The sequence below is a fragment of the Vanellus vanellus genome, assembly GCF_965231255.1.
Source record: "Vanellus vanellus genome assembly, chromosome: 2".
NCBI lineage: Eukaryota > Metazoa > Chordata > Aves > Charadriiformes > Charadriidae > Vanellus > Vanellus vanellus.
In genome coordinates this window covers 1,273,279-1,282,550 of record NC_138906.1, presented here as the reverse complement: position 1 = coordinate 1,282,550, position 9,272 = coordinate 1,273,279, and positions in this window count along the sequence as shown.

The following is a 9,272-nucleotide window of genomic DNA, read 5'->3' as shown; positions in this document are numbered from 1 at the left end:
TTATTAGCACATTTGAGTGCTGCTGAGCAGTAATTTGGCACTCTCAAAGGACAAGCTGCAGTAGTTCCCAGCTAGCAGCTGAGTAGCAACGGCAAATTTTCAGCCTCTAACCACAAACAGCCACATTATTTAGTGTTATTTTTGCCTGCGTGCCTGAATTTGCATTTTTTTTGGCACTGAATTCACCTTTCCCTTTCATTGCCCCATCTAAGCTTTGGTAACTTTTGATTTTTCGTAATCTTGACGAGATTTGCCCGGCTGAGGGTAGATGTGCCGGAGCCCTGGGTGTGCCAAGGGGCCCGGAGAGAAGATGCGCCAGCCTCGCACTGTCTCATCTGCTGTGAGCATTAGGGGGCATCCAACGATGATAATAAGTGGCAAGCGCCGAGCAAGAGAGAGAGGAGACTCCTGTGTAGTTTAGCGTGGGGCCCTTCAGAACCACAAATTATCACTGCTGAAGGTTTATGTGGGTTTAAGAGGTTGAATCAATGGGAGAAGGGGACAAGTCAGTGGAAGAGAAATCTCCTGAGGGCCACCACTGGCTCGGGAAGTCCCTGAGCTGCAAGGGGCCTGGGAGGAGAGCTGTGGGAACACACAAAGTGTTTGCCTTGGCCTCAGTCTTCCCTCACCTTCTGGTTAGGACGACTGTTGTAGAAAAGACGGTGGGCTGTATGGATATTTGCTTGAGCTATTGCAGCTGTTCTTCTCTCTTATTTCCTATGTTCACATGTGTATTATCTGTAAAATTTATTATCCTGTTCCCCATCCCTTCTTCGGAGTGTTTAGGAATATGCTGGATAAGCCAGGTCCCAGCCCAGACCCTGAGATATCCTGTCTGTAATCTCTCTTCGTTGCAGAAACGGATCATTTATGTCAGCCCATTGCTTCCTGTCTTTTAACCAGTTGTTTAGCTGTGAAAGGACTTCCTCTCTTACCCTTTGATGGCTTCATTTCTGTAAAAGCTTCAGCTGAAAGCTTCTTTAAAAGTCCAAATCACTTTGCTTTTGTTTTCCTACCCTTTCACAGAGCTGGGAACCTGGGTCTGGTCTCAGGGAGTCCAGTAACCAGCTAAGTCCCTGCTCTGTGTTGGTGCAGCCAGAGCCTTAATTCCTTCGCCGCCCTTTGAAATAGTCTGGCTCTGGCTCCTGGCCTCCTAGTTCACATGGTTTGTCTGCAGAGCCCCATTCTGCAGCACAGATGACAGCAAAGGGAGTTCAGAGACGGAGAACCTGGACATGTTCCTACCTGGGAGCTCTCGATAGGGCTGCATTTGTATGCTAGCAAATATGCCATTTTCAGACCACCCTTTGTCTGCACTGTCGCATTTCTCTCTCTGTAGCACTTTCCTTCCAGCTCCGTCAGGAGCCGCAGAGCCCTAAATGCCTTGTAAATGAAATGTAAAATCCTCTTTTTTTTGCTCTTTGCAGTGGGAAGGGGACCAAAACCGCATGCAAAGTACAGCTGCATCTCTCAAAACACCTCTTGTCCTTCTTAATATATTCCTTCTCACATTTCATGACTTGTTACCGCGCGAAGGCAGTGAGAATTTTGCTGTTAAAACTGTTGCCCCTTCCCTCCCATCTGCTTCATGCTTATTTGCAGTATTTACAATGCAGCAAACCTTGTAAGTATTGCATAGAGGAGCCATATGGCATCCATAGGTAACAATGCTGCTTACAATTAAGCTCCTCCGCTATGTCAGACCAGCGGGCAAAAAACAATTCATGACCAAGAGTAGAAAAAAAGCCCACAACTGGACAAATCAAAACAATTAATCTTGTGGCGTTCGAGGAAATTCCCAAGAGCCTGGCAGGGAAGGTTAACTAAAACCACCGGGTTTCTTGATATGAGTGTGTGGAAAAGGATTCTTAGGGAACAGGCACTTAGATTTACCTCCTTTGATTATCCGTTTCTGGTGACAGAGATGCCTGCGTTACTTATTGCTGAGGATATTCCCGTCCCTTTGGATTTTAATGCACAAATCAAATTACACCACAGCAAAAGGAGCGCACCAAAGTGGGAGGGTTTTCTTGTCTTCAAATAACCCCGTTGTTGCTGATATAATGCTAAATGCTTTAGTAATGCTTGGAGTCATAAAAGATCGTTAGTGCTTTGAGGCCAGAGAAGGTTAATAAGAGAGCAGATGTTGGGCCGAGTCAATGGCCGGGTAAGAAAAGGAATGGGTAAGTTGTCCCTTTAACTCAGCTTGTGTTCGGGGGATAAATTCAGCCCGCTCAATGCTCGGGCCTTGACATGGCAAAAAGCAGCTGGACGGAATAATGGATGAGCTGAACCAGGTGCCGAATTTCTCTGAAGAAATGCAAGAGCCAGACTTTGAAAAGAATTTCTAAGCCAGCGGGTCCCTGCCCATGACAGCCAGTGGAGAGAGGGAGCGTGAAGCCCGGTGTGAGAGGCAGGGCTGTTCTCCGGGGGCGGCTGCTGCCTGTTCCTGCCATTGTCACCATTCCTCAGACGTGTCACCCTGCCGTAACCTCAGTCCTCACCCCTCTGCCATTAACAGCAGCTTTTTTCTATAGGCAAACTAGGGGAAAACTGGTTTCTTTTTATCATGCTAGCAATGCGGACATCTGACTTATTTTTTTCCAGCTTGTCTACACTTTGCAAATGAGCAGCAAACACCAGATCTGGTTGTGTACAACTCCTGGTATGAAACATCGCTGCCTGCGGGTGTGTTTGGACTGGCTCGTCCCGCTTTTGGCAGCTAGCAGATCTCCCCTGTGCATGCTGGAATTTGGGGTTAGGTATTACACTGACCGGCACAGGACCTTGCTGTCTTCCTTGGGGACTGGCTCAGAAAAACAGGGTAAAATGGCCAAGTAGCACCCAGGGAGCGGAGCGAGGAGTGTTGGCTTCCATGTTCCTGTCTCCTTTAGCGTGGCGGTGGTTGGGAAAATCACTACTGATGAAACAGAGTCCTGCAGGTGTTTACAAAGCTTCTACTCTATGATTCCCCAGGGCCGCGGATCATAGAATCGTTGGGCTGTAGGGACAAAGCGCCAGGGAGGAGATGGGGAAAATAAATATGAATTTCGGTGCCTGAGGACGCGGTAAAACAGCCAGGACACCTGAGCTGCCTTTACACCTACAAAAGAAAAACACAGAAGAGCATCACTGCATACGTCTCCCTCTTTTGCCTTCTCCTTACGCTGCTTGCATGAAGCCAGGAAAGCGGTTACACGCTTCAGGGTGGGTTAGTCTCACGTATGGGTTTTCGTTGCCCTGGAAGATTTTGTGAGGAACTGATATGACTGGGACAGAAGAAATACAAGGTAAACAGAGAAAACATATAGGAAGGGCAATGATTTTTATTCTTTCCTTTTTCAAATCTTATTTTTTGCCTATTTGTATACGTATCTACATATATATCCCTCTGTGTATGTAGCAACTATTTAAAATGGAGGAGAAAATGATTAAGAATTACCATTCTGTCAGCACCCACTGCAGATAACACTCATAAACCTGTTTTGCAGAGGCAACGACCCTGGCAGAGGGATGGAAGAAGAGGCCTGACATTTCTGATGAGAAAAAAGCAGAAGCATTGCAGGATCACTGAGCATAAGACTGGAGGGACCCAGAGAGGTCGTGTAGATAGAGCAACACCTGCCACCGGGCAAAATCAGCTCAACTTAAACCTTTCCTGACAGATGTTTGTCCAACCTGTTCTTAGAAATCCCCAGTGACAATGACTCTGCACCCTCTCGGCATTTCTTTTCGGCGCCTCATTATCCCGACTCTATACACTTGCTGCTAATGTCGAACATAAGTATCCTTTGCTACATTTAACCGTGGTTTGTTGCTGCTGATTGCCAGTGGCTGTGAAGAATAATTCACTGCATTCATAAAGCAAGGAGGAAAAAAAAAGAAAGTTTTGATTCAATTGTCAAGTCACCTTTAAAATTCCCTTTGCCATTTGGAAGCAAAATGCCTGCTGGCTCTCCACGAGGGGTCTCCAGGCCTTTACCAGCAGAGGCTGAAAAATCCCTGGGAAACGTGCTGAAACCAGCGGGGATCCGGCAGCAAAGTCATCTCAGCGGGGAACCGCCGAGATCCTGAGGATGGCTGCGGGCGAAATGGGATCAAAGCAGGCAGAGAAAACGTGGTCCTTCTCTTCTCCCAAGATGCAGGTGTTTGGGTCTCTAAAGGCAGCACGCTCTGCCACATCCTCTGCCCTTCCCAGCCACCATCATCCCCTCATCCTTCACACTTCTGATCCTCTTCTGACTCTGCTCCTCATTTTGCCCCAACCTGCTTTTCTTCTGGCCTCTCTGATCGCCCGTTCTGCAGCACTCCCATCTCGTCCTCCCAACTCTTGCTCACGGAGCTCTCCTGCAGCTCCTTTTTTCCTGCCCTCTCTTTTTTTTTTTTTCTGCCAATCTCATGTACAACAAGCTCTCAGCAGCCTGAGGACAATAGACAACTTCAGAGATCCACTTCTGCCCTCCACATCTGTACCTCTGGCCTTGGTCATCACGCAGAAGCTAGAGCTCTAAAGCTGCAGAGGAATTTCCCCATCTTCTCCCAAATCCTTCCTGAAACCAATGCTCCCTTGCTCGTTCTCCTCTTGCTTTTCCAACGTCTGCACAAAACCCCAGCGAGTTTGGCTTGCCTTGTGCGAAACCCCACTGTCTGCCGTGCCAGCCAGTATTGTCTCACTGTTTCTTTGTGCTCTTCTACCCAACAGATTGTCTCCATCTGCTGTCTCTTGCCTCGCAGTTAAGTTGTGAGCTCTCTGAAGCAAGAGCTGTATTTTCACGCTGCGTTTTTGTAGCACCGAGCAAAAGGAGACCTTCCTGCAAGTCCGAGACTCCTAGGTGCTTCTGCAGAATGACTTCTGATTCATTTAATAAATGCAAATATTATACATCGATCTGTGCAATATTCCTGAATCAAGAAATATTGGGGAGTGACGGAAGCAAGAAGTTGGGTGTGGTGCCCAGCAGACAGAGAAGCCGGACTAGCTCAGACTCCAGCCCCACCTCTGCCCGTGTGAAGAAGGTGATGTGCTGGAAAACACAGAATCGTAGAAACCGGAGCTGAGAGGGACTCGGGGGATCAGCAATCCCACAGCCTCGCCGTAGGGGAGAGTCAGCAATTCTTGTCACACAGAGACGCAGCTAACCTGCTCTTGATGACCTCTACAAGGAGAGCTGCACACCCTCTCCCGGCAGTCTGTCCTTGTGGTGCTTTCTCCTTACAGTTAGAAAATACTGCCTGATGTCTCTCTGAACTGCCTCTTCGGGCAACTGAAGTTCATCATTTGAAGTTCACCTTTTTTATTTTTGGGTTCTTCTGACATGCCACCACAGACCCTGGTTATTCCTGGCCTTTTTGAAGTCGCCCTTTACACCCTTGGAGTCTGTTCTCATGTCCCCCTTGGTCTTCAGTTCTCCGTCCTTCCCACCCCACCCCACAGAGGCTGTCGGTTCTGGATCTCTCATCTTCTTGCTTCCCCTGAACCTTCAGGCAGAGCACTGGCACAGGCTGCCCAGAGAGGTGGGGGAGTCTCCCACACTAGAGACATTCCAAACCCGCCTGGATGCTATCCTGTGCCACTGCTGTAGGTGCCCCTGCTCTGGCCGGGGGTGGGACTGGGGGAGCTCCAGAGGGCCCTTCCAACCCCCACCAGTCTGGGATTCTGGGAGTCTTCCATGGGCCACATCTTTCCTGACGTGGCGTGCCTCAAACTGGACCCAGTCTTGTAAAACCTTATCCAACCCTTATGCTACCTAATAAGGGTAAATGTGGTACTTAGGAACATGGTTTAGAAGTGGTTTTTGTCAGGTTGGGTTAATGGTTGGACTTGATGATCTTAAAGGTCCCTTCTAACCTCAGCAATTCTATGATTCTATAATTCTAATAGGTCTCAGGTGGCTTTAACTGTTTTTTCTAAGTACCATAGGATGAAGTTCAGGGAAAACCTAACCAATCCATGTACGCTATTTAGTATTCTGATTTATTGCAATTAACACTCTTTTGGTGGAGACCACAATATCTTATTTGTTGTGGTAGGGATCTGGTTGCAGTCGTCATTTTTAAAGACTGTTTTTTTAAAAAAAACAACTTGAATTCTCAGCCTCCTTTGTCAGCAGCCTTCCTTCTTCACTGGGTCTGGACCAACGCTCCCTTGCTCGTTCTCCTCCTGCTGATGCAGTCTTTTCTTCTTCCTCTCAATGATGCTTGCTGTTTCCATCTCAATTTGTGCCTTGGCCCTTCTGATGTTTCCCCACATGCTTATGCCACTCTTACAACTGTCCTTAGTAATTTGACCTAGTTCCCACTTTCTGTAAACTTTTTTTTCTTGAGCCTGAGGTCAGTGAAGCCCTTGGCGACGTAGCCAAGCTGGTTCCTACTACGTTTCCTATTGGGATGGCTTGTATGTGTGTTTTTTGCGTCATTTCTTTGAAGAACTGCCAGTTTCCTTAACTCCTTTCACCTTTAAACGTGCTTCCCATGAGATCTTACTTACCAGTTCTCCAACTGTCTCAGGGTCCCTTGTCTTTATTTCCCTTTTCTTCCGCATCCCTTCAGGAGGGTTCTGAGCTTGGGCACTCCACGCTCAGTCTCGGCCAACTTGCCTCCTGCCTTTAAGTTCCAAATCAGTCTCCGGTGGCTGATCGCCATCGCTGCCTGCACCCTGCTCTCTCCCTCTCCCAGCAGGACCAGTTAACCCAGCCCAGTGTGCCAGCCAGCACGGCACACAGCAGTGACAAACAGGGGCTGCTGCAGTTACAGCCATCCCCAGCGCTTCGCTAGCACCAGCCCAGCTGTTCTTCCCCACACTGAGCATTTTACAGTTTATGAAGCTAAGAGGATTTTGCTTTTCTCCTCTCTTTAAATCCAACGCAGAGTCAGTTTAATACTGGATTCGCTCCCTGTTGCAATGAGACTGAGAATAATGGAGTAATTGGTATTCCCCATCACTAAATACTGAGTTCCCGATGCTTTCTGGCTATGCACATACCAGGTAAGGGCTCCTACAAGCCAGGAGGCAGCCCAGTGATGGCAGGAGACCGGGATGTTGACTCCTGCAAGCTCCTCACAGTGACCTACAGGAGGTGTCTCCTCCCAAATGTGCCTCACCGCCCACCTTTGGGTCACTGGGAAGCATCCTGAGCTCCCCATGCAGTGGTCCTATGCTGGGAGTTATAGAATCATAGAATCACAGAATGGTTTAGGTTAGAAGGGACCTTTAAAGGCCCTCTAGTCCACCTCCTGCCATGGGCAGGGACATCTTCAACCAGATCAGGTTGCTCAGAGCCCTGTCCAACCTGGCCTGGAATGTTTCCAGGGATGGGGCATCTACCAGTTCTCTGGGCAACCTGGGTCAGGGTTTCACCACCCTCAGCATAACAAAATTTCTTCCTAATATCTAATCTAAGTCTTCCTTCTTTTAGTTTAGAGCCATCTCCCCTTGTCCTATCACAACAGGCCCTGCTAAAAAGTCACTCCCCATCTTTCTTATAAGCCCCCTTTAAGTTGGGTTGGCAGAGCAGCTCCCGACGATGGTCCAGGTGGGTCAGGAGGGTTTGAGAATGGTCCCTCAAGCCTGACCCTCCTTCCCCTGGTCCTGGGAGGCTGGAGGTGGGACAGCAAGGGTGGTATTCATCTGACCACATGTAGGTGTGCACAACCAGAGCATGTAGGCTGCAGCTATGGTCAAAGGGAGGCAGACCGTACCGTGGTGGAGGCTGTGGATGAGTTAAGCACTGACCAAGGGGAAGGGAGGTGACCAGCCTCACCTTCCAAATGTTCCTCAAAGGCAAGGGGAGATGCCAGAGCTGCAGGAAATGATGATCAGAGGGTTGGAGCCCCTCTGCTGGGAGGACAGGCTGGGAGAGTTGGGGCTGTTCAGCCTGGAGAAGAGAAGGCTCCGGGGAGACCTGAGAGCCCTTTCTAGTCCCTAAAGGGGCTCCAGGAGAGCTGGGGAGGGACTTTTTACAAGGGCATGGAGTGATAGGATGACGGGGAATGGCTTCAAACTGGAAGAGGGGAGATTTAGATGAGATATTGGGAAGAAATTTTTCACTGTGAGGGCGGTGAGCCCCTGGAGCAGGTTGCCCCAAGAAGCTGTGGCTGCCCCATCCCTGGAGGAGTTCAAGGCCAGGTTGGACGGGGCTTGGAACAACCAGGTCTGGTGGGAGGTGTCCCTGCCCAGGGCAGGGGGGGTGGAACGAGATGATCTTTAAGGTCCTTTCCAACCTCAACCATTTTATGATTCTGTGAAATGGCCTCGGAGGTGTTTAAAATATCACACAGAGGGAAGACACAGCATTGCCACACTGGCTCGGTCCGGTGAGGCAGCAGGACGTGGGTTTGTGGTGGGGTGGGAGCACCCAGGGCTGCACATGGAGCAAAGCAGGTGCCTCTGCCAGCGTGGTGGGTGCCAGCACCCCACACTGCCGGCCACACTCAGGGTGTGTAAACCCAAGCCAGCAAAGAGATGGTGCTGAAGAGGACACGGGCACAGAGCTCCCTCCCCACCAGCTCCAGGTATCAAACAAATCCCCAACCTCCATTCCCAGGGGAAGCTCACGGCAGCTCGGGGAGGGATGGCCAAACCCCAGGTCCCAATGGAGCTGCATCCCGCACCCAGGGTGTCGAGCACGGCTCGGGGTGCACAGAGCCCACCACTGCTCTGATCCCTTCTCCCCTCCTTCGCTCTCCCGGCCAGGGCTCAGCCGGTGAATCGGGACTCCGGCTGTTTTGTTTCAGGCAGCCGGAGCTCGTCAAAAGGAAGAAAGGCTCCTTGTCTCGGGGTCGCGGCTCTAATCCTGTTATGTGTCTGCGAGAGAAAAGAGGACGACAGAGCGAGGAGGACAGACCCGGTGCCGATGCCAATTCCCTTCCCTTTGCACCCTGCGTCCCGTGCCAGCCCTTGCCCGGCCACAAAAGGCCGCCTCCCCTCCCGGCAAACTAACCAAGCATTTAAATTTAATAGCTGTCCGCTACCTCGCCGTTTCAAAGCGATTAGGCGTTTGATTAAAGCCCATGTGTTACTTTGCTGGCTGGGAGGCAAATTCCTCCGCAGGGCCCATGAAATCAGCCCCGGTGACCAGCACAGCACACGGCGGATGCTCTTCGCCATGTCCCCCCCCTGCTCTCCCCATGTCAGACGAGGCACTGACGAGGAGCCCGGCCCCTCCATCCTGGCCCCTCCATCCTGATGGTGCACCCACGCATGCAAACCGTGCTCCTCCCTCCTTCGGTGCTCCGGCAAAGCCAGAGCAGGAGGAGAGCCCGCGGGCTGGGGA